This window comes from Toxorhynchites rutilus, chromosome 3 (genome assembly GCF_029784135.1).
Source record: "Toxorhynchites rutilus septentrionalis strain SRP chromosome 3, ASM2978413v1, whole genome shotgun sequence".
Lineage (NCBI taxonomy): Eukaryota > Metazoa > Arthropoda > Insecta > Diptera > Culicidae > Toxorhynchites > Toxorhynchites rutilus.
In genome coordinates this window covers 130,576,812-130,603,535 of record NC_073746.1, presented here as the reverse complement: position 1 = coordinate 130,603,535, position 26,724 = coordinate 130,576,812, and the positions used below count along the sequence as shown (strand labels likewise).

General features: G+C 38.1%; 1 protein-coding gene across 1 annotated transcript in view; it reads left to right on the top strand.

Annotated features, from left to right (window-relative positions):
- Window positions 1-26,724, top strand: part of LOC129780078 (protein amalgam) — a 363,813-nt gene that overhangs the window by 51,119 nt on the left and 285,970 nt on the right. Inside the window, exon 2 of the mRNA XM_055787992.1 lies at window positions 12,498-12,523. The gene's annotated coding sequence lies outside the window, so the exon portion shown is untranslated. The remainder of the gene's footprint in view (window positions 1-12,497; window positions 12,524-26,724) is intronic.

The following is a 26,724-nucleotide window of genomic DNA, read 5'->3' as shown; positions in this document are numbered from 1 at the left end:
ACAAGTTTTCTATACATGGGCACATTTACATGAAGTTTTTTTGGGACGATGGTACATTTACATGGAAAATGTTTTTCGAACAACAACTTTTTCATGTTTTTGTTTGAGAAAATGCTAATCATGTTTAATTCGTGACATTTCTTTGTATAAATTATCGCATTTTAAATACTCTGCTAACTTTTCTCTATTTAGAAACATGTCAAACGTGAGAATTACACACAAAAATGTTACGAGCAAAACATTTTTTTTTCAGGATTCTTCATACAAAAATGACACATATTCCAAAAACTATAAAAGATAGAAAGTTCATGTTTTCGACAATAGTTTATATTTTAACAAGATCTAAAACTTCGTCGAATACACTATATCGCTATCTTGGCATAAACAAAATTAGGATAAGTTGTTGCCGCTTCAGCGGGCTTCGACCACGACCGTTTGCGCTTCACGTTGTCGTAAGTGACCCACTTTTCATCGCCAGTCACCATCCGCTTCAGAAACGGGTCGATTTTGTTGCGATTCAGCAGCGATTCACATGCGTCGATACGGTCAAAGATGGTTTTTTGCGTCAACGTGTGTGGCACCCATACATCGAGCTTCTTTGTGAATCCAAGCTTCTTCAAATGGTTAATAACGGTTTGATGACTTATCTCCAGCTCTTGGCCGATGCTACGGCTGCTACTATGCCGGTCTTTCTCGGCTAATTCAGCGATTTTGTCGCAATTTTCGACGACAGGCCTTCCGGAGCGTGGCGCATCTTCGACGACCTCTACACCAGAACGAAAACGTTGAAACCATCGTTGTGCGGTGGAAATGGAAACTGTATCGGGTCCATAAACTGCACAAATTTTATTGGCAGCTTGAGATGCATTTTTGCCTTTGTCATAGTAGTACTGTAAAATATGTCGGATTTTCTCTTTATTTTGCTCCATATTTGCGACACTATAACTCACGAACGACTTAACCAAACAAAACACTGTCATGGACTATATTATAGCGCGCAATACCTTTCCAACAAGCTATAGTATGACTCGATACAATGAATACAACTAGAACTACGCGCTTACAACGACACCTCGCGGGAATACCGCTGGACTTTTTTGACAGCCTAATATATTTGGGAATTTTAAATAATACATTATTGAGAAAAATGAATTTTAATTTTTAATATAACTTTTTTGTCAGCGAATTTTTTTTCCAAAATTTTTTTGGTTATTTTTGGTGAAAATTTAAACAATTTGCTACATTTCATCTTTTGACATGAATTTTGTAGGTATCATGGTTTTAAAGTTATATTTCTTTGTAAAAAATTAAGAAAAAAAATTTTGGCTGTTTTCAAAAAGTAGTTCAATCGTTTTTTCGAATATTTCAAGTATGCAAAAGTTGCTTAAATGATCCATGTCTTTACACCCACAACGTTTCACTACTATCTGAGATGGTGCTGCCAACTAAGACGAGATGAAATGAAGTTCGTCTACTGCGATATATTGAATTTAAATAGTTTTTTTTCGTCAAAGTAACAAATTATTCTTGTGCAGAATTTATTGGAGTTTTCAAAACTGCCTTTTGTTATGCGGTTCGTTGATTGTTCATTGAATTATTCATCATCAAAGACGAAGGGAAAATTTGTCATTCAAACTGATATATCTCTGCGTGGGAAGGTCCTACAGGAACTTTCTTGGAATCAAATGAAAGCTGGTTGATAAGGTTAAAACTGTGTTAGTCCAGAATATTCTTAGAAAAACAAAGAAAAATCGATTTTTCATTTCTTCCCGATATTGTTGCCCACTACACCTACACACACCAAGATAAAAATACTTACGTAAAATATTCTAATACCTGAAAGTTGTAGCTTTAGAATTATGTGCATCTCATCGATATGCGTTGATTTTTCACGATGTTACAGCATGTCAAAAATCACTTCAAATTTTCGACCTTTTACTCTGTTCCTCTAATTTGTCGAGTGTATATATCACACCACCTTGAACTCAAACCTCGATACATGCATACGTGATAGTCGAGAGAGAGAAACGCAATCATTTTGGGGGAGTCACTTCAATATGCAACGGAGTTCATTTGACGAGGAAGAATAAAATGAGATAGTCGAGTCGTAGAGTGAAATAGCAACTAAACGCCCAAATGACTGTTGAGTCATGTTGAATATGAAGGCGATTTTCTTCGAAGTCCCCTGACTATCCTCAGTTGAATATGACTGGCGAGCCCTGGTATTATTATTCAAATTTAGCAATAGAAAACGCATTATATTTTTTCATTGATAAACTCACTAAATTTTCAAAACAAGTTTCCCAAAGTCATGTCCTTTGTTCTTCCATATGAAATATGTTCCTTCTTCCGAGCGTAACAGACTCCTGCTTAGAGAAAACATCTTCATTCAACCGATCCGAGCGTATAGAAGGCACCTCAAAACTTTTCCCATTCCAACGCGCACTCTCCATTGCCGCATTCGGATTCTTTTTAAGTTTGCAAATATGTTCAATTTCAAAACAAAATTATCCGAATCGCCCTCCCCGATTCCCATCTTTTTCTCAACCCCACCAAGTTTGCGAGAGTGGGTTTTTATTTCTTCTGCGCCGGGGATAAACAACGTGATTGCAGTTGGAGAAATTTCCACGCCAGAACGAGCTGAACCCCACACATAAAGCGAAACTTCTGTGTTTCAGTGTGCAGACGCATTTCGAGACGAGAAGCAAAAGCGCAACTTTCAATTAGCGCTAAATCCTTTGAAATTACCCTCTGCCGGCTCTCATGGACCACCCATCTCCTGCCCACCGACAGTTGGGGGCGAAGCAAGCCGGATAATCTTGGGATGGAGTCCCAGTGGTTGGATGTAGCACTTTTTTATCCGTTCGTACGAACAGTTTTCTATTCAATGAGCAGGGAGTAGTACGGGAGGCACAGGGACAAGAACAAGGAGTAACCGAAATCTTAATCTTGAGATAGTGATCTTTAATTATTTCATTTTAAACATATCAACCCGTGTAGTACTCTCTTTGGTGTTTCATTAGGGTGACGATGATGTTGATTGTGATGATCGGAGCAGGGGATGAAAAACTTTTGGAATCCCATGGCTGTTTTTTGGGATAAGGTGTGATAATTTATAGCAGAAGCCAGATGATATCCATGTGATTGCTTGAGAGTGAAAAATCCTGGAATAATTCATACATGTTTGTATTGTAGAAAGTATCTGAATCTTTATATTTCAGCGTATTGATTATTAATTTTGTGATACTTCGAGTTGTATGAATGACAGACATATTTGAGAATTATTTTTTTGGGATACATAATATTGATGATTCGTTACTACAAAATACTCAGGCCCTCTATGAAACGCACTGGTGTGCAATTCGTTCCGTTTCGAATCCGGCCAATTTTTGATACCCTATTTTGAAGTAAAGCTGTGATGTAAGCTGTGATATAAGAATGTGAATTAAGTTGCACACCCAATTCAAGCGTTCTGCATCGATCGAAACAAATAGTAGTCGGAAGGGACAATGTCTGGGCTATCTCTTCGGCCTCAACGGAATCAATATTTACTGCGGGTTGATTCGCACCGCACTAATTATGGGCTTCAAGAACCTACTCGTCAGATGGCGTTGGAGTATAATCGTCGTGGAAATTACTTGCCCTTTTCGTTTATTCTGCGTGTGACTGTTAATTTGTATACTTTGTATAGTGTTGTTATAATTGCTAGTCATTTTTATTGTATGCTTTTTTTATGTTATTTTCAAAAGATATTGGGTTTTTCTGCCGCTTTGAGTCTTACCTAACTATTGTTCAATTGTGGCTTTTCCCAATCTACGTTTAGTTCCGTTTTCTTCATTAAGACTTATAGTCGGATGATGTGATAATAAATAAATAAATAAGGTGGGTGAATCAAAATTTCCCATCTGGCGTTTTCTAAATAGTTTTTAATTCGCGACATTTTTTAACATAAGGCCGAACGTTGTCATGATGGAATACTAGAGACTCGCGTCTGGTCGCATAATCTGGATGTTTTTCGGCAACAGCTAACTTTCAACGGATTAATTGTTGCTTGTAGAAGTCTCCATTGATCGTTTGAATAGGTTTTAGCAGCTTATAGTGTATCACATCGTTTTAATCCCACTAAATACAGAGCATTACTTTGGCACCGTGGATATTTTGCTCCGATGTTGATGTTCCTGGTTGGCCGGGCTTTACATGCGATATTTTGCCTTTTGGATTGTCGCAGTGAATCCATTTTTTCGTTCTCAATAATGATTCGATGCAAAAAAGACTTTTGTGCCCAGGGGTGCCACATTTAATTCTGTGAAAATTTCTGAAATAATCTGTACATCTGTATTTTTAGTCGAAAAATCTGTATGAAAAATCTGTATCGTAAAGTTAAGGGAAAATAGTGATTTATGGGTTGTTAAAGTCGTGTTAATACAACAAAATAAATCATTGAAAAGTTTTTCGCCTGTGAATTTTATGATGTTTTTATATGGTTTTGTTGAATTTCCTTCAATTTCATCCTTGACGCTCCTTCTTGAGCCGATAAATAGTTCTTCGCTTTTAAAATAGAGTCCATAATTGTGGGAGCCAACCGATTTCCAGACCTTGTTTTGTTGGCACTGTAAATCAAAAATATTCTCTCAATGCTTAATGCTTATGAATGTCATCAAAAATCTCTTACAAACGACCTAAGCAATGGATACAAAAATGTTCCATCACGTCTTTTGACATCCAACAGCTGGGACCAAGTTATATTCGAATCACTCAAGTTTTGTCCCATAAGGTCCGACTTGAGTAACCTGAATTCGTTTTCCAAGCCTTGTCTGTTATCTGTTTCAACGAATTGAGGAAATTGGCACATCAAGTCATTAAGGTTTGGTACAGGGTTTATCAGATTAAACGCTCACGCAAAAAAATCGAAAAAAAAATTTCGCTTCGTCGATGGTAACACTGCATTCCCCACTTCGGGAATGCAGTAATATTCGGCTACTCGTTCAGTCTAATCGGATGGTTTTTAGTGTCAAGATGTACAATTTACAAGAACGTGTATTTTGAGTGAAATCGTATTACTCGAGCAACCGAAGCCTTAATCAAACTTTGTCCTCTCATGGTAAGAATTTCAACATTCTCGTCGTCGATTAGTTCCTCCGGGGGTACGTGAAGGACCGTTGCTATGCTAATAAGCTACAAAATTTGGAGGAACTTAACATTTTCGTCGCCTCGTCACCAGATATGGATGACACTTTCCTCGTTCGAATTGAATAGAATTTTTAAAAGAAATTGGATAGAATAGGCACCAAAGTTTAGACATGTAGAAAAATAATAACATCATAACCATATTATTATAATGTTTATACTATACTTTTTATTAACTTATAATATGGATGGTTCGTACTGCAGTGTTTTGCGAAACCCATATAACATGAATTTGGCATGTGTTATTGTTGTCAGTTAGTGTTGAAATTTGTAAAAAAAATTGCTAGATCATGTAAAAGTTACCTACATACTAAGTTTGATCTTCATTTAATAGTTTATCCGCAAGTAGGGCTACGCAAGAAACTCAAAAGCGTCGCTTTGGGCGACGAACTTGTTAAAGAAGAAAAAACTCGGATTTTCAACAGCATCGAAGTCGTAGTGTTAGAGTTGTGCATGGAAAATTTTGTTCACCGTATAAAACGCATTATCGGAAAAAATGGTGGTCACATCGAAAATGTCCTAAAATAAGCTTTATTTTCGTTTTTCAAAAATAAAAATCGGTTCACTTTTGTAGGAGTTATTAAAATTTGTTGCGTGAGCGTTTAATCTGAAGACCCTGTGGCTTGACAAAATTTTGAGGGTTTATCAAAGCTGCAGTTGTGTTTCACTAGTTCAATATAGAAGTCACAACAAATCGATCTGAAAATCAACTTCCTAGCTGCATCCAATCCTTTTCAGCTTCTGCATCGTTATTAACGTAAACATCCTCAGGCTGCTTCAGAAAGTCTTCAAAACCTTTTGCATTAAGGCCAGTATCAGCGAATCGTTGTACGTAGCTCTCCAAACGTAAGTTACCCAACATGATCAACAATAACAGTCTTCTCTCATTGAAAATGGTTAGTTTAGGCTCTTCAAGTTGCTCAAGATTTCGCTTTATAACTGCCTTCAACGAAATCCATCTCGTTGTGTTGCGTTTATTTTTTTATAAACCAAGGTATTTATGTATGCACTGTAATAAATTCAATATTTAAAATTGAATTTTGAAAAAATCTGTAAACTCTGTATTTTTGCTGAAAATCTGTAATTCTATATATACAGATTCTGTATCTCAAATTTTGCGAAAAATCTGTAAAATACAGAATGTTCTGCATATGTGGCAACCCTGTGCGTTCAAGTAACATTTTGGACATGTAAAATCTCCCTTCGACATCTCTCGCATTGAGTCGTTTGTTGGGTTACCCCCAATGGTTCGGCAAGCTCTGTTTGCGTTCGTGATCGAACAATATCTCGCAACACTATCGCAATATCAAATTATTCGTCTTAAATTTTTTTCGGTCCAAACAATTCCCTACAAAATCTAAATTCTACACCATAGTCACCATAAACTTCCACAAATATTCAATGTGCTTCAGGGGCACTTTTTTTTCCAAAGAAATCAGAAAATAAAAACTTCCCGCAAATGTTGCTTATTTGCAACGAAACTCGACACTTTCAACGCAGTAAAAATTAAACTTGTTGTACAAGATTCAAAGACTTGTATACAATGTTTGATTGACAGATGGCGATACTTCACGGTTGAGCAAAAATCTGCCCAAACCCAATATTTTTTCCTTTACTTGTGTTCGTTTCGTCCTCAGCAACTATAACTAATTACGAATTTTACGCTACCTTGAGTGCTCATAATTCTTTTCCGTCTCAACGAAGTGGTATGGTCAATATTTTATACGAAAGATAAAAATGTTTAAGAATTATATACTATAGAATAAGAATTATATATTTCTATTAACCAAATTGAAGCTCTCTAGCCGCTCTAAAATTTGTTGTTTGACACCCAACTTCTATCTTTTTAAATTTCGCTGCATTATCATTTTAGACGATCCCTGGTGAATCTTCACCTAAAAACTAGCAAAATTTCGATTTTTACTGCCCTGTACTTGCAATAGTCGATAAACTTTCACTTCAACGTTGGCACATTTAATTTTCGCTTGAAATAAGTTATATTTGAAATATGAAACAAAATATTTTTTTTGCGCTGTATATAATCGAGTCTAAAATTGTATATAATCGAATTATATATAATCGAGTCTGTGTATAATCGAGTCCGACCTGTTTTTTGAAAACTAAAGAAAGACAAAAACAACATGTCACTTTTTGATGACCAATAGGGCAGGGCGGGGCTAGTTGGTAATAGGGGTAAGTGACGATAACTTGAAATCTGAGCGTTTAAAAATTAGCGATCTATTGATGAAAAATAGCGAATTTCTGACGTAATAAAATTGAAAATCGAATTGAAAATCTTTTTATTAAGTTGGGGTAAAAAATACGAACATGGTGCCGATTTTGCCAAGAATCATTCACAGTTGCATTACAAAATTTGTTCTAAAATTGGTTAATAATCATGAATCGTTTCTAACGTAAAACAAAAGTTTCTTATTTGTATTAGTTTTGAATGTTAATGGAAATCGATTTTGAAATTATTTTTATCGAATTTTCATGGATATTCTGTTTCATATATCATCCATTCCATGCCAAACCGATATAGTGGTTCCCAGATTTCGTCAAAAGTGCTAATTTTGTTCTTTATCGCAAAACATTAGACCCGTATTTTTTAATTTTTTATTAGGGGCCCATTTTCATTTTAGGGTGATCTAAAAAAATTGTTTCACCCGTTTCAGTCCCAAAAATGACTTTTTTCAAAAGTTCATAACTTTTGAAGTACTGAACCGATTTAGAAGATCTGATATATCTGATATCTGATATTGAAGCCAAATTGTCTTTTATTAAAAAATATTGTACTAGCAAAAAAAAAAAAATTATTTTATTTTCGTAATTATTGATTGTAGTCGTTTTTCATTGTGTTAATAGCTTTAGACTAGAGACCGTTTCTCAGCGTTCAAGAAAAAGTATAAAAAAATATAGCACCCTCTAGTCCAAAGCCATGAAAACAATAAAAAACGGCTACAGTCAATAATTACGAAAATAAAATCCATTTTCTTTGCAAGTTCAATATTTTTTTTTATAAAAGACAAGCTTGACTTCAATTTGATATGTCGATCGTCTAAATCGGTTCAGTGGTTCAAAAGTTATAAGTTTTTAAAAAATGTCATGTTTGGGAAAAAGTGGAAAAAAATTATTTTTCGGAGCACACTAAAATAAAAATGGGCACCCTGATGAAAAAATAAAAAAAATACGAGTCTAATGTTTTGCTATAAAGAACAAAATTACTACTTTTGACGAAAATCTAAGAACCACAATATAGGTTTGGCATGGAATGGCTGATATAGAGGGGCTAGCTGGTCACACAACAGCGGGGCTAGTTGGGAATACGAACGGTGTCAGTAGAAATTGCTCGTTTGAGAGCAACGCATATAAATTTTTTAGGTATGCCGCGTTTCATTACGCAAGCTTTAAACAAATATACAATTCATATGTTTTACTTCTAAACCCTGTGTATTTGAAGCGAAACAATCTGATACCAACCACCGCACAAACCACTTGCAATATAATTGTCATATTTGTATTTTTTGCTGGAAAATTTTCACTAAATAGAATAAACGCTAACATTGAATATCAACAACTCACAATAATGCATTGAGTAGTGTAGCATACCTGGAGATTATTTCAATATATTAGGCTGTCAAAAAAGTCCGGCGGTATTCCCGCGAGGTGTCGTTGTAAGCGCGTAGTTCTAGTTGTATTCATTGTATCGAGTCATACTATAGCTTGTTGGAAAGGTATTTTATATAGTCCTTGACAGTGTTTCGTTTGGTTAAGTCGTTCGTGAGTTATAGTGTCGCAAATATGGAGCAAAATAAAGAGAAAATCCGACATATTTTACAGTACTACTATGACAAAGGCAAAAATGCATCTCAAGCTGCCAATAAAATTTGTGCAGTTTATGGACCCGATACAGTTTCCATTTCCACCGCACAACGATGGTTTCAACGTTTTCGTTCTGGTGTAGAGGTCGTCGAAGATGCGCCACGCTCCGGAAGGCCTGTCGTCGAAAATTGCGACAAAATCGCTGAATTAGCCGAGAAAGACCGGCATAGTAGCAGCCGTAGCATCTGCCAAGAGCTGGGGATAAGTCATCAAACCGTTATTAACCATTTGAAGAAGCTTGGATTCACAAAAAGCTCGATGTATGGGTGCCACACACGTTGACGCAAAAAACATCTTTGACCGTATCGACGCATGTGAATCGCTGCTGAATCGCAACAAAATCGACCCGTTTCTGAAGCGGATGGTGACTGGCGACAACGTGAAGCGCAAACGGTCGTGGTCGAAGCCCGCTGAACCGGCTCAGACGGTAGACAAACCCTCATTAACGGCCAGAAAGGTTCTGCTGTGTGTTTGGTGGGATTGTCAAGAAATAATCTATTATGAGCTGCTTTCCTATGGCCAAACGCTCAATTCGGACCTGTACTGCCAACAACTGGACCGCTTGAAGGTAGTACTCATGAAGAAGAGGCCATCTTTGATAAACAGAGGCCGCATTGTCTTCCATCAGGACAACGCCAGGCCACACACTTCTTTGGTGACGCGCCAGAAGCTCCGGGAGCTCGGATGGGAGGTTCTTTTGCATCCGCCGTATAGTCCGGACCTTGCACCAAGTGACTACCACCTGTTTTTGTCCATGGCGAATGAGCTAGGTAGTCAGAAGTTAGCCACAAAAGAGGCCTGTAAAAATTGGCTATCCGAGTTTTTTGCCAATAAGGAAGCGAGCTTCTATAACAGGGGTATTATGAAGTTGGCATCTCGTTGGGAACAAGTCATCGAACAAAACGGCGCATATTTGACTTCAAACAGATGATTGTAACTAATTTTATGAACAAATGAAAATTCAAAAAAAATACCGCAGGACTTTTTTGACAGCCTAATATAATTGCGTAGTTCTACGTCGAAAATATGCGGTGGTGTCCTAGATACAACCCCTTACAATTTTTCGCCTGCTTTACCATGGCTCGGATGGCTGTGTAAATTGCAATGCCACATGCACTTCAAGTAAATGTTCGCTAGCGTTCACAGCTCGAGGGGAAACATAAAATACAAAACGAACAGCATAAGCGATCTTTGTTGTTTCTAAGAATTTTCCTCAGAGGAGATGCAATACTGATAAGCTAGCGGCAGCTCACTTACTATGCAAGGGTGGAGTTTATTTCGCAAATATTCTCTTTTCGCTATCCCCTTCGTTGTTTCTATCTTAGCGGCTGCATAAGTTGCTCGTTTTTGATAGCTCTGATCGGGAAAGCACACAAATAGAACAGACAGAACAAATGTAAGGGGAGATGTGGATGTTTCTAATTTTCATCAATTTAAACCATATACATACTATGGAATTGTAATGATGCTATACATGATGCTATCAAACAAATCTTATAAAATTTCCGATTCATTCGATTGGTATGCAAATCCTTAAAATCTTTTCGCAGCAAAAATAGTTATTAACGTTAACTTCATTTCATGAAAACGTGACGTGTTTTCTGATTTGGCACCCTCAATGAAAGACGTAGTGATGTAGTCCTACGTCAAAAATGTAATGGAAAAACCTTATTGCTTATTGCATGTTGCTAATTGCTAGTTGCTTATTGCTCCGGTGTGCGAGCCGCCTTAAATGTCAAGCGTATCTAAACGCCCTAACTGTCCCGTTTCGATTGGCCCGATTTACAGTTTCCCCAACACAGCCATCAACATCAAGGTGTCTCGGGATATCTGTATTGCAAATACATGCAAGTTGGGGAAACATTCGTCCCCATCAAAATATGTTCCCTAACACGGATTTCAAAACCAAAGTGTATGGGGAAATCTGTATTGCAAATACATGTAGGTTGGGGGAACTTTTGTTCCCACCGAAATGTGTTCTCTAACATAAACTTCAAGACCAAGGAGCCTGGGGAAATCCGCTTTGGATTTATATGCAAGCTACGAGTACTTTTGTACTTGCTTGCCTTTGTGCAGACCGGAATATGTTTCCCTAACAAGTACTTCTAAGCTGAGGAGTCTGGAAAAATCATCACTTCAGACACTAGAGGCGAATGAACTTTCAAGTTTCATGTAAAAAAGTAGAAGTTCAATTAATCGAAACAAATGATTTATAAGCCAACAGTCCCACGTCAACCTTGCGGTTATATCATAAATATAACTCATCCATTTTTGAAAATTTCTGAACGGTTTCTCTTTTATATGATCTCCAATAGACATGCTCTTGAATCTAAGTATCGTATAAATTCTTCCAAATTCTTCAACAAAAAGCACCACCTGTAAAGAGGAAGAGTTTAAATAGGTGAATGATTGATATGAAAAAAAAAACTTAAAACTGAATGGGAAAACGACTAGCTAGCTTTTCCCACATTTCCTGCTTTGCAGTAGAGCCCATATTTGTCTTTGAATTGAGTTTCCACGGGTCTGGGATTTCTTCCACCGAATCGATTTGTATTTTCTTTGAAAATGGATACATTTAAAACGACATCTTGATTCAAATAAGATTATGCAAAACCGAACATATCAAAACAAGAACAACATTGACGACGAAACCATGCAGGATTAATGATCACGATAAATTGATCTGAAACACTGTAACGCGACTGAACTCGTGAATAGTTGACGATCGAATATCTTCTTCTTCTTCTTCTTATTTTTTGGCTTTGAGAGACTTTTAAACTTTTCAGTTCATTCGACGCTACACGAATATCTTCGTAGTTATCGATTTTATTTGTTTTTATATGGTTTCCAGTCTCCGCCCAGAGAGGTATCTGAGCAGATTTTCAGAGTGATGAGTAAAGATGAGATCGAATATAGCCAAAGAGATTTGATCTACACTGATTGACGGATTTATTGCGACTGACCTACTGAACATGCTTTGCCCTATTTATACTGTCTCGTCGTCCTTATATCTATAACTTCTTTTTGTTTGGGTTGAGTCTTGAATATTCGCTATAAAACAAATGGGTTTGTATCTCCCGTTTTTGGTGTGGACACCGACTGGACAACATCGTTGCTGGACGAGCTGGACGGCGAGGGATCGAGTGCCTTTCTCAAGGCAAGAGGGTGGAGGTGGTAGCGCTGGAGTAGAATAGAGTAGAGTTTTCAAAGGGCCTTTCTCAAGGCTAGAGACGAATGAACTGCAAAAGTTTAAAGTCTTTATAATACAAGACCTTCCTTCCTCCCGTTTTCTATAGCAATGTTGTTCCTGCGTCTGACAATTCGCTTTTTGTTTTCTAGGTTGTTGTGGTTTTGTCTGTCGGTTTTTGAACAAATAAGTATTATGCGCTGTTTCTGTGATAAATTAACAATAAACTTTGTCTTTCTAGGTTTTTTTGGGTCTAGAAACTAAGAGGTAAGTGATCATAGGTTCTTGTGTAACTGCTTTTCGTTTTCAGGTGCGGCTTTGTGTGTAAAATGTTATTGTGAAGTGTTTTGTTTTGTACTTTGTTGTGTTTGAAATAAAGTGGAAAAAAATAAAGTTTGTGGATTGAATGATGTGTTTTAGTTTCTTTGTTTACCATGGCATTAACACCAAGGGCGCTATATTTTTCATATTTTTTTTTCTTGAAAGCTGAAGTTTTTGACGTGGGACCGGAGTAATATGGGGGTGAAATGGAAAACCTAAACACAAAACATGCAGGAAAAAATTAAAGATTCCGAATGCATATAACTCGAACATTTCTTAACACTTTCGTCGCCCCGCCACCCAGATATGAGGGGGTTTCTCAAGAAGTTATTGCAATTTACCTGAAAGCAATGGAAATGAATAAGGAACATGCGGATGTCGCTTAAGTTGCCTAAAGAAGCTGGAGGACATTTGTCTGCTTATGAACAGCTGCTTTAGAAGATGACTAGAGAACAAACGAGTTCCCTAATAGGTAATAAACGGCAGAAGAGAAAGAATATAGCTAATAAATAAATAGCTAAATTAATGTTGTTTCATGAGGAATTATTTTATTAACACTCTTACAACGAACATAACTAACATGCAAATTAATGCAAATTTTGATTTTTCTCTCTTAAACTCTAGTTTTTTTTATATATACATATAGAAACGTCGTTACATTACTCCAAATTATAAAAGTTAAACCGTTGATGTTTCTACTTTCGATATTCCTGCGATGGGCGATGGCTTCTTTGAATCTTTCGTGACGATTTGTGTGATGAGTTGGTTTGTTTGACGGTATTTGACCGTTTCGTGTCCCAAAATTTCCATGTGTGTCTCGTTTTGAAGGTTGTGTCGGCAAATGTAGCAGATTGCGATGATGGTATCGATGATGCGAGTATCCTTTTGTCAAGGTTTGTTTCATAGACGCGTAAAGCTTGAAGTATTGTATCTATCGAGATAGCAGACTTTTGAGATGAATTTTTCGCCGACACTTCCTTTGATGAATAATTGGGACTCAGTATGTCAGCTCGTGGAATTTCCTTTAATTCATCCGAAACACAATCTTCCGTCACCTCATAGTACTTTTTACATGGGATATTGCTCGGTGCTGTGGACATGAACTTCTTCTCATCGAAGTGTGAATTTATCAGCAAAACTTCCCCAGAATTTTACTCCATTCCAAAGCCAAGCATAACTTGAAGCATCGTATCCTTCGATGGAACGGACTTCTGAGACGAATTTTCCGCCGACAATTCCTTCGATAAATAATTGGGACTCAGTGGATCAGCTCGCGGAATTTTCTCATTCGAAACACAGAAGAACTTCTTCTCAGTTCTTCTCAGCAGCAATTCCCCAGAATTGCGCACCATTTCGAAGCCAAGCATTACTTGAAGCATGGTATACTTGGATGGAACGGACTTCTGAGACGAATTTTTCGCCGACACTTCCTTCGATGAATAAGCACACATTTCCATTGATTCGTACATCCTCTCATCGAAATTAGGGTATTCTAACGTAATTCCATCGGTGTCTCGCTTCGTGCTAAAACCACGAATCGTTTGTAGCGTTGCATCTGCAGGTGTTTCACTGTTCATGATGATTTTTATGATGTAATGCGAATAAGCGTATTTATAAAAACTGTTTGCTCACTTGAACGTTTCTCAAGCAATGATGACATGGGCTTGGGAACCCTGATATTTATCCAACCTGACTGTGGTTACCTCTGTATTTTATACCTACTCTATTTTTACCCATGTTCTGTTTTGTTACCCGATACACAAAAGGCTACCGAAACATTTCAAACTATATCATCGATCGGGGATCGTTCCTACGATCTTCGAAGCACAGTATGGGCGTGTCAATTGTGATAATATGTACTTTACTGATGGGTCCTCTATGAATGGGTCCACAGGAATTGGAGTGTTCAACAAATTTTTTAGCCCCTCACACAGTCTTCAGTATCCTTGCTCAGTGTATATTGCTGAATTGGCAGCAATACACTGGGCACTGGACAGCGTCGCCTTATGACCTGTTGAACACTATTACATTGTAACGGATAGTCTTATACCATGGACAGACATACAACTGTACTAGCGCTGTACGTGTACAGCGTTGTACAGGTACCACGATAGCATGACACACATACTTTGGTTGTACATTGTACCGCATGTCAGACTGACAATCTGAAGTTTGAATTTATTGCATTGTATTTTCACCAATATTTCAATGAAAAAGGTTTTTATTTAGCGTCTAAACTATCGAACACAACAAATATGTTTCAATCTGAGTTATTAACTCAAGAGAAAGTCAATGAAAAGAATGTATACCAAATGTTTTGATTCGTTTTGTTCATGCTACCCACCACTAACCGTCTATGGCGCTGCGCACAGTACAACTGTAGCCATGTACAGCGGAAAATAGGTCGGTACAGGTACAGCGATTGTACCGAGTTGCTTGCATGGTTCTAGCGCTGTACATGGTGACAGACATACAATTTTCGAAGTACAACGCAAGTACAGCTGTATGTCTGTCATAAGTATTAGCTCTGTCGAAGCTATCCGTTCAGTGAGGCCGGAAAAGCAAATTTTGAGTGCTTTATCTAGACGCTGTTATGTCATTACCTTTATCTGGGTCCCTTCACATTGCTCCATTCCGGGTAATGAGAGGGCTGACTCATTAGCAAAGGTAGGTGCAATTGAAGGCGATATTTATCAGCGTCAAATCGCCTTCAATGAATTTTATTCTTTAGTCCGCAAAAATACTATCGCTAACTGGCAACGCAAGTGGAATGAAGATGAATTGGGCCGGTGGTTTCACTCGATTATCCATAAGGTTAGCCTCAAACCGTGGTTCAAAAGTCTAGACTTGAGTCGAGACTTTATTCGCACCTTCTCCCGACTCATGTCCAATCACTGTTCGTTAGACGCGCTGCTTTTTCGTTTTAATCTTGCCGACAGCAATCTCTGTCGTTGTGGCCATGGTTACCACGACATCGAACACGTTGTTTGGTTGTGCGAGTTATATCTTGTCGCCAGATCGAATTTAGAAAACTCCCTTCGGGCTGGAGGAAAGCAGCCCAATGTGCCGGTGAGAGATGTGTTGGCTCGGTTAGACCTTGATTACATGTCCCAAATATATGTTTTCCTTAAAGCTATCGATCTTCAAGTGTGATTGTTCATACATCCTTTTCCCCTCCTTTTCGTCCTTCGCGAGCTATCGGTTCCCTTTCTACTAACATTAGAATAAGTTAAAAAACATATTAGATGTAAGGATAGTTTTAAGAATTGAGTGTGAAGTGTCAGTGTGAATGAGAATGTGAATGTGAATGTTAGTGTGAGTGTCAACACACATCTCCTTACATCCCATCTTTTTCCTAATGAAAATGTGTCACCCTTCTAAACTCAAGTCGACCGCGAGTAATCGGTTTCCTATTTCATTAATCATAGAATTAAGGAAACAACTTGTTAGTATATGCTAGTTGAAATATAGTTAAGAGCTTGGCTCCTTTAAACTTAGGTAACTGAGCCTGTAAAAAAAACGGATTAGTAAAAAAAAGATTCTAATGGTATGCTCACCAGGAATTGTTTAAAATGATATTGTAGCGAAATTGAAAAAAATAGAAATTTGGTAGAGCGATCAGAGAGCTAGAGGTTTTATTTACTTGACGGAAACAATCAAGTTAGTTTCCGTTCGTGTTTCCATCGAGCTGGGGAATCCGCTTTTCAAATACATGCAAGTCGGGGGTACTTTTGTACTCGCTTGTCGTTGTGCAGACCGGAATATGTTTCTCTAAAACGTACTCTTAAACTGAGAAGTCTAGGAAAATCGTCATTTCAGATACTAGAGGTGAATGAACTTTCGCGGTTCGAGAACTACGTAAACATGAGATGTGCAATATTTTCAGCGGAAAATGTAAAATACAAAGATCGTTTGACAATTCTTTCGTTTACATATTTTGGTAGTCCTAGGCATCATATCAAACATAAAAGGACGTTCATCAAATTTATTTGTAACGAAGAACATAACTGTTACAAAAATTGCAATGCATTCTAAAATGATATTCGAAGTGGTAAACAAGTGGATTGCATAATATTAGGCTGTCAAAAAAGTCCTGCGGTATTTCCGCGAGGTGTCGTTGTAAGCGCGTAGTTCTAGTTGTATTCATTGTATCGAGTCATACTATAGCTTGTTGGAAAGGTATTTTTGCGCGCTATAATATAGTCCTTGACAGTGTTTTGTTTGGTTAAGTCGTTTGTGAGTTATAGTGTCGCAAATATGGAGCAAAATAAAGAGAAAATCCGACATATTTTACAGTACTACTATGACAAAGGCAAAAATGCATCTCAAGCTGCCAATAAAATTTGTGCAGTTTATGGACCCGATACAGTTTCCATTTCCACCGCACAACGATGGTTTCAACGTTTTCGTTCTGGTGTAGAGGTCGTCGAAGATGCGCCACGCTCCGGAAGGCCTGTCGTCGAAAATTGCGACAAAATCGCTGAATTAGCCGAGAAAGACCGGCATAGTAGCAGCCGTAGCATCGGCCAAGAGCTGGGGATAAGTCATCAAACCGTTATTAACCATTTGAAGAAGCTTGGATTTACAAAGAAGCTCGATGTATGGGTGCCACACACGTTGACGCAAAAAACATCTTTGACCGTATCGACGCATGTGAATCGCTGCTGAATCGCAACAAAATCGATCCGTTTCTGAAGCGGATGGTGACTGGCGATGAAAAGTGGGTCACTTACGACAACGTGAAGCACAAACGGTCGTGGTCGAAGCCCGCTGAAGCGGCTCAGACGGTGGCCAAGCCCTCATTAACGGCCAGGAAGGTTCTGCTGTGTGTTTGGTGGGATTGTCAAGGAATAATCTATTATGAGCTGTTTCCCTATGGTCAAACGCTCAATTCGGACCTGTACTGCCAACAACTGGACCGCTTGAAGGTAGCACTCATGAAGAAGAGGCCATCTTTGATAAACAGAGGCCGCATTGTCTTCCATCAGGACAACGCCAGGCCACACACTTCTTTGGTGACGCGCCAGAAGCTCCGGGAGCTAGGATGGGAGGTTATTTTGCATCCGCCGTATAGTCCGGACCTTGCACCAAGTGACTACCACCTGTTTTTGTCCATGGCGAACGAGCTAGGTAGTCAGAAGTTAGCCACAAAAGAGGCCTGTGAAAATGAGCTTCTATAACAGGGGTATTATGAAGTTGGCATCTCGTTGGGAACAAGTCATCGAACAAAACGGCGCATATTTGACTTAAAACAGATGATTGTAACTAATTTTATGAACAAATGAAAATTCAAAAAAAATACCGCAGGACTTTTTTGACAGCCTAATATTTTGGAAGAAACCGGCTGTGCGTAGAGACGTCGGTTAATCGTTCGATTAATTTAAATAATTGAATATCTGCAATTTTATTGCTATCGTATTAGCAGATGGTTATATCGAGGTTTTCTGTACTGTGGCAGATTTCAGAGTATGTCTCCAGTGGAAACTTCAAGATATCGGGTTCAATTCCCGATCAGTCAAGGATCTTCCCGGGTTGGAAATTTGCTTGACATGCCTTTGGATAATTTTTTTTTTCAGTTTTTGCCTATTTCTTGATGTTAATTCATGTCTGCAACAGAACCAGTCCGTTTTTATTTTGCACTAGCTAACCCGGCAAACTTCGTCCCGCCCATTTACTTGATTAATTCTCGAGTAATGCAGAAATTTGTGTTTTATTTGTATGGCAGCCACCCCTAAGAGAGGGGGGGAGGGGTCTCAAAATATCACGAAAACCTTCCCCGGCCCCAAAAACCCCTACATACTAATTTTCATGTCGATCGGTTCAGTAGTTTCCGAGTCTATAAGAATCAGACTGGCAGACAGACATCACTCCATTTATATATATATATATATATATATATATATATATATATATATATATATATATATATATATATATATATATATATATATATATATATATATATATATATATATATATATATATATATATATATATATATATATATATATATATATATAGATACTGGGTTTTTATGTACATTATTAAAATTTAATATTATCTTAAAATCGTCGTGCTCAAACCTTTGTAGGGGTATGAGGTGGGACCACTATCATCATTTCCAACAACGGAATTCTACGCTTTCGATTGAAAAGTCGTAAGCTTATATTCTTAGCCGAGCCAGACTTTAGGAGCCTTTTACGTAGTTTTCAGATAGAAAATATATAGATGAGAATTTGAAATTTGCATTAATTCGTTTTTTTTTACTTGACAACATGATATTTGTAAGCTGTTTTTGTTTTGATTTAACTAATTAATTAATAATGAAGGAAACCTCTAATGGAAAAAATTACCCAAGAAACATGCCTATTATATGATAGACATGCCATATATATTGTCCAACTTACCTCGTGTGTGGGGTTAGTTGGTCAATTTATTCTGAAATATAGTCAACTTTCCCTAACTCGATGGGTTTCATGGCACCTTTGATTGATTTCACAAGCATTAGTCTCTCCATAACTCGATGCCTCCGTAACTCGATGGTCCCTTGAATATCGAGTTAGGGAGAGTTGACTGTATGAAGACGTTAAATAAAAGAAAAATGTAAAATAAATTATTCTCTGGTTATTTTTCATTGAAAGGGTAAAAGGAAAGCTTCATTGTGGTACATAAAGTTCTTACGCAAAACTTCGTACTACAAAGTTATGACAAAATTTATTCGAAAATGACCAACTAGCTCAGCCCTACCCTACATACTCATCCATTTTTGAAAATTTCTGAACGGTTTCACTTTTATATGATCTCCAATAGACATGCTCTTGAATCTAAGTATCGTATAAATTCTTCCAAATTCTTCAACAATATGCACCACCTGTAAAGAGGGAGAGTTTAAATAGGTAAATGATTGATATGAAAAAAAACTCAGTATGTCAGCTCGTGGAATTTCCTTTAATTCATCCGAAACACAATCTTCCGTCACCTCATAGTACTTTTTACATGGGATATTGCTCGGTGCTGTGGACATGAACTTCTTCTCATCGAAGTGTGGATTTATCAGCAAAACTTCCCCAGAATTTTACTCCATTCCAAAGCCAAGCATAACTTGAAGCATCGTATCCTTCGATGGAACGGACTTCTGAGACGAATTTTCCGCCGACAATTCCTTCGATAAATAATTGGGACTCAGTGGATCAGCTCGCGGAATTTTCTCATTCGAAACACAGAAGAACTTCTTCTCAGTTCTTCTCAGCAGCAATTCCCCAGAATTGCGCACCATTTCGAAGCCAAGCATTTCTTGAAGCATGGTATACTTGGATGGAACGGACTTCTGAGACGAATTTTTCGCCGACACTTCCTTCGATGAATAAGCACACATTTCCATTGATTCGTACATCCTCTCATCGAAATTAGGGTATTCTAACGTAATTCCATCGGTGTCTCGCTTCGTGCTAAAACCACGAATCGTTTGTAGCGTTGCATCTGCAGGTGTTTCACTGTTCATGATGATTTTTATGATGTAATGCGAATAAGCGTATGTATAAAAACTGTTTGCTCACTTGAACGTTTCTCAAGCAATGATGACATAGGCTTGGGAACCCTGATATTTATCCAACCTGACTGTGGTTACCTCTGTATTTTATACCTACTCTATTTTTACCCATGTTCTGTTTTGTTACCCGATACACAAAAGGCTACCGAAACATTTCAAACTATGAATGAGTTTTATCGATTTCACTATTATCTCTACCTGGTACCTTGTGTTTCGGTCGTCTTTGCATGGCGAGGTAACTTTGAATCAGTGGCGTAGCGTCCTTTTTTCCGTTCTCTAATGAAAACTCAATATTACCGAACTGACCAATATATTTTTTATAATATTAGAAGAAACGAACAAAAATTCATTGTACGCGCTTCTCTACATAACAGCATTATGGAAGTCAAAAGAATTTGTACATTTAATTGACAACAAAGACAATCCATGTAAGTATGCCTGTCTCATAGTTGGCTGCAATTTTTCTTTTAAATTAATTTCAAATTTGGTTTTTTTTTCCAGAATATATATTTTTTTAAGGCTCATATGGCGTCAACCTGGCGGGGCCGGGAGTTCAATATTTTGACATTTTTCTAATTATCTATGTTAGTAATATGTAACTGATTACTCGCGGTTGGCTCGAGGTTAGTATTACAAGTGTTCTCGTAATTGGGATGTTGCTGTCTCTAATGCTCTATACGTGTGCCCGACACGGGATACTTTCTATTGGGATGCAGCTGACGATTAATCAGTAACACCCCCCTAGTCTGTACCCCATATATAGCGTGGTGCGTTCTCTCGACTCGAGGAATCCTGGATAGAATGGTCACTAGCCGGCACAATTACCAGCTCGTGTGAAGTTGTTATGAGCGGTACAACCTTTGGCTCTTGCTGAATGATCAGTGGACTGCACAACCTTCTTCGTATATTCCCAACCGTGTTTGTTTTCCTGACTACATCAATTCCTCTGTGCATTTTGATCTGTCCATGAAGCAGGATATCCATGGAATTCCAGATTATCATCGATCGGGGATCGTTCCTACGATCTTCGAAGCACAGTATGGGCGTGTCAATTGTGATAATATGTACTTTACTGATGGGTCCTCTATGAATGGGTCCACAGGAATTGGAGTGTTCAACAAATTTTTTAGCCCCTCACACAGTCTTCAGTATCCTTGCTCAGTGTATATTGCTGAATTGGCAGCAATACACTGGGCACTGGACAGCGTCGCCTTACGACCTGTTGAACACTATTACATTGTAACGGATAGTCTTAGCTCTGTCGAAGCTATCCGTTCAGTGAGGCCGGAAAAGCAAATTTTGAGTGCTTTATCTAGACGCTGTTATGTCATTACCTTTATCTGGGTCCCTTCACATTGCTCCATTCCGGGTAATGAGAGGGCTGACTCATTAGCAAAGGTAGGTGCAATTGAAGGCGATATTTATCAGCGTCAAATCGCCTTCAATGAATTTTATTCTTTAGTCCGCAAAAATACTATCGCTAACTGGCAACGCAAGTGGAATGAAGATGAATTGGGCCGGTGGTTTCACTCGATTATCCATAAGGTTAGCCTCAAACCGTGGTTCAAAAGTCTAGACTTGAGTCGAGACTTTATTCGCACCTTCTCCCGACTCATGTCCAATCACTGCTCGTTAGACGCGCTGCTTTTTCGTTTTAATCTTGCCGACAGCAATCTCTGTCGTTGTGGCCATGGTTACCACGACATCGAACACGTTGTTTGGTTGTGCGAGTTATATCTTGTCGCCAGATCGAATTTAGAAAACTCCCTTCGGGCTGGAGGAAAGCAGCCCAATGTGCCGGTGAGAGATGTGTTGGCTCGGTTAGACCTTGATTACATGTCCCAAATATATGTTTTCCTTAAAGCTATCGATCTTCAAGTGTGATTGTTCATACATCCTTTTCCCCTCCTTTTCGTCCTTCGCGAGCTATCGGTTCCCTTTCTACTAACATTAGAATAAGTTAAAAAACATATTAGATGTAAGGATAGGTTTAAGAATTGAGTGTGAAGTGTCAGTGTGAATGAGAATGTGAATGTGAATGTTAGTGTGAGTGTCAACACACATCTCCTTACATCCCATCTTTTTCCTAATGAAAATGTGTCACCCTTCTAAACTCAAGTCGACCGCGAGTAATCGGTTTCCTATTTCATTAATCATAGAATTAAGGAAACAACTTGTTAGTATATGCTAGTTGAAATATAGTTAAGAGCTTGGCTCCTTCAAACTTAGGTAACTGAGCCTGTAAAAAAAACCGATTAGTAAAAAAAAAGATTCTAATGGTATGCTCACCAGGAATTGTTTAAAATGATATTGTAGCGAAATTGAAAAAAATAGAAATTTGGTAGAGCGATCAGAGAGCTAGAGGTTTTATTTACTTGACGGAAACAATCAAGTTAATTTCCGTTCGTGTTTCCATCGAGCTGGGGAATCCGCTTTTCAAATACATGCAAGTCGGGGGTACTTTTGTACTCGCTTGTCGTTGTGCAGACCGGAATATGTTTCTCTAAAACGTACTCTTAAACTGAGAAGTCTAGGAAAATCGTCATTTCAGATACTAGAGGTGAATGAACTTTCGCGGTTCGAGAACTACGTAAACATGAGATGTGCAATATTTTCAGCGGAAAATGTAAAATACAAAGATCGTTTGACAATTCTTCCGTTTACATATTTTGGTAGTCCTAGGCATCATATCAAACGTAAAAGGACGTTCATCAAATTTATTTGTAACGAAGAACATAACTGTTATAAAAATTTCAATGCATTCTAAAATGATATTCGAAGTGGTAAACAAGTGGATTGCATAATATTAGGCTGTCAAAAAAGTCCTGCGGTATTTCCGCGAGGTGTCGTTGTAAGCGCGTAGTTCTAGTTGTATTCATTGTATCGAGTCATACTATAGCTTGTTGGAAAGGTATTTTTGCGCGCTATAATATAGTCCTTGACAGTGTATTGTTTGGTTAAGTCGTTTGTGAGTTATAGTGTCGCAAATATGGAGCAAAATAAAGAGAAAATCCGACATATTTTACAGTACTACTATGACAAAGGCAAAAATGCATCTCAAACTGCCAATAAAATTTGTGCAGTTTATGGACCCGATACAGTTTCCATTTCCACCGCACAACGATGGTTTCAACGTTTTCGTTCTGGTGTAGAGGTCGTCGAAGATGCGCCACGCTCCGGAAGGCCTGTCGTCGAAAATTGCGACAAAATCGCTGAATTAGCCGAGAAAGACCGGCATAGTAGCAGCCGTAGCATCGGCCAAGAGCTGGGGATAAGTCATCAAACCGTTATTAACCATTTGAAGAAGCTTGGATTTACAAAGAAGCTCGATGTATGGGTGCCACACACGTTGACGCAAAAAACATCTTTGACCGTATCGACGCATGTGAATCGCTGCTGAATCGCAACAAAATCGACCCGTTTCTGAAGCGGATGGTGACTGGCGATGAAAAGTGGGTCACTTACGACAACGTGAAGCACAAACGGTCGTGGTCGAAGCCCGCTGAAGCGGCTCAGACGGTGGCCAAGCCCTCATTAACGGCCAGGAAGGTTCTGCTGTGTGTTTGGTGGGATTGTCAAGGAATAATCTATTATGAGCTGTTTCCCTATGGTCAAACGCTCAATTCGGACCTGTACTGCCAACAACTGGACCGCTTGAAGGTAGCACTCATGAAGAAGAGGCCATCTTTGATAAACAGAGGCCGCATTGTCTTCCATCAGGACAACGCCAGGCCACACACTTCTTTGGTGACGCGCCAGAAGCTCCGGGAGCTAGGATGGGAGGTTCTTTTGCATCCGCCGTATAGTCCGGACCTTGCACCAAGTGACTACCACCTGTTTTTGTCCATGGCGAACGAGCTAGGTAGTCAGAAGTTAGCCACAAAAAAGGCCTGTGAAAATGAGCTTCTATAACAGGGGTATTATGAAGTTGGCATCTCGTTGGGAACAAGTCATCGAACAAAACGGCGCATATTTGACTTAAAACAGATGATTGTAACTAATTTTATGAACAAATGAAAATTCAAAAAAAATACCGCAGGACTTTTTTGACAGCCTAATATTTTGGAAGAAACCGGCTGTGCCTAGAGACGTCGGTTAATCGTTAGATTAATTTAAATAATTGAATATCTGCAATTTTATTGCTATCGTATTAGCAGATGGTTATATCGAGGTTTTCTGTACTGTGGCAGATTTCAGAGTATGTCTCCAGTGGAAACTTCAAGATATCGGGTTCAATTCCCGATCAGTCAAGGATCTTCCCGGGTTGGAAATTTGCTTGACATGCCTTTGGATAATTTTTTTTTCAGTTTTTGCCTATTTCTTGATGTTAATTCATGTCTGCAACAGAACCAGTCCGTTTTTATTTTGCACTAGCTAACCCGGCAAACTTCGTCCCGCCCATTTACTTGATTAATTCTCGAGTAATGCAGAAATTTGTGTTTTATTTGTATGGCAGCCACCCCTAAGAGAGGGGGGAGGGCTCTCAAAATATCACGAAAACCTTCCCCGGCCCCAAAAACCCCTACATACTAATTTTCATGTCGATCGGTTCAGTAGTTTCCGAGTCTATAAGAATCAGACAGGCAGACAGACATCACTCCATTTATATATATATATATATATATATATATATATATATATATATATATATATATATATATATATATATATATATATATATATATATATATATATATATATATATATATATATACTGGGTTTTTATGTACATTATTAAAATTTAATATTATCTTAAAGATAAATCGTCGTGCTCAAACCTTTGTAGGGGTATGAGGTGGGACCACTATCATCATTTCCAACAACGGAATTCTACGCTTTCGATTGAAAAGCCGTAAGCTTATATTCTTAGCCGAGCCAGACTTTAGGAGCCTTTTACGTAGTTTTCAGATAGAAAATATATAGATGAGAATTTGAAATTTGCATTAATTCGTTTTTTTTACTTGACAACATGATATTTGTAAGCTGTTTTTGTTTTGATTTAACTAATTAATTAATAATGAAGGAAACCTCTAATGGAAAAAAATTACCCAAGAAACATGCCTATTATATGATAGACATGCCATATATATTGTCCGACTTACCTCGTGTGTGGGGTTAGTTGGTCAATTTATTCTGAAATATAGTCAACTTTCCCTAACTCGATGGGTTTCATGGCACCTTTGATTGATTTCACAAGCATTAGTCTCTCCATAACTCGATGCCTCCGTAACTCGATGGTCCCTTGAATATCGAGTTAGGGAGAGTTGACTGTATGAAGACGTTAAATAAAAGAAAAATGTAAAATAAATTATTCTCTGGTTATTTTTCATTGAAAGGGTAAAAGGAAAGCTTCATTGTGGTACATAAAGTTCTTACGCAAAACTTCGTACTACAAAGTTATGACAAAATTTATTCGAAAATGACCAACTAGCTCAGCCCTACCCTACATACTCATCCATTTTTGAAAATTTCTGAACGGTTTCACTTTTATATGATCTCCAATAGACATGCTCTTGAATCTAAGTATCGTATAAATTCTTCCAAATTCTTCAACAATATGCACCACCTGTAAAGAGGGAGAGTTTAAATAGGTAAATGATTGATATGAAATAAAACTCAGTATGTCAGCTCGTGGAATTTCCTTTAATTCATCCGAAACACAATCTTCCGTCACCTCATAGTACTTTTTACATGGGATATTGCTCGGTGCTGTGGACATGAACTTCTTCTCATCGAAGTGTGGATTTATCAGCAAAACTTCCCCAGAATTTTACTCCATTCCAAAGCCAAGCATAACTTGAAGCATCGTATCCTTCGATAGAACGGACTTCTGAGACGAATTTTCCGCCTACAATTCCTTCGATAAATAATTGGGACTCAGTGGATCAGCTCGCGGAATTTTCTCATTCGAAACACAGAAGAACTTCTTCTCAGTTCTTCTCAGCAGCAATTCCCCAGAATTGCGCACCATTTCGAAGCCAAGCATTACTTGAAGCATGGTATACTTGGATGGAACGGACTTCTGAGACGAATTTTTCGCCGACACTTCCTTCGATGAATAAGCACACATTTCCATTGATTCGTACATCCTCTCATCGAAATTAGGGTATTCTAACGTAATTCCATCGGTGTTTCGCTTCGTGCTAAAACCACGAATCGTTTGTAGCGTTGCATCTGCAGGTGTTTCACTGTTCATGATGATTTTTAAGATGTAATGCGAATAAGCGTATTTATAAAAACTGTTTGCTCACTTGAACGTTTCTCTGTATTTTATACCTACTCTATTTTTACCCATGTTCTGTTTTGTTACCCGATACACAAAAGGCTACCGAAACATTTCAAACTATGAATGAGTTTTATCGATTTCACTATTATCTCTACCTGGTACCTTGTGTTTCGGTCGTCTTTGCATGGCGAGGTAACTTTGAATCAGTGGCGTAGCGTCCTTTTTTCCGTTCTCTAATGAAAACTCAATATTACCGAACTGACCAATATATTTTTTATAATATTAGAAGAAACGAACAAAAATTCATTGTACGCGCTTCTCTACATAACAGCATTATGGAAGTCAAAAGAATTTGTACATTTAATTGACAAC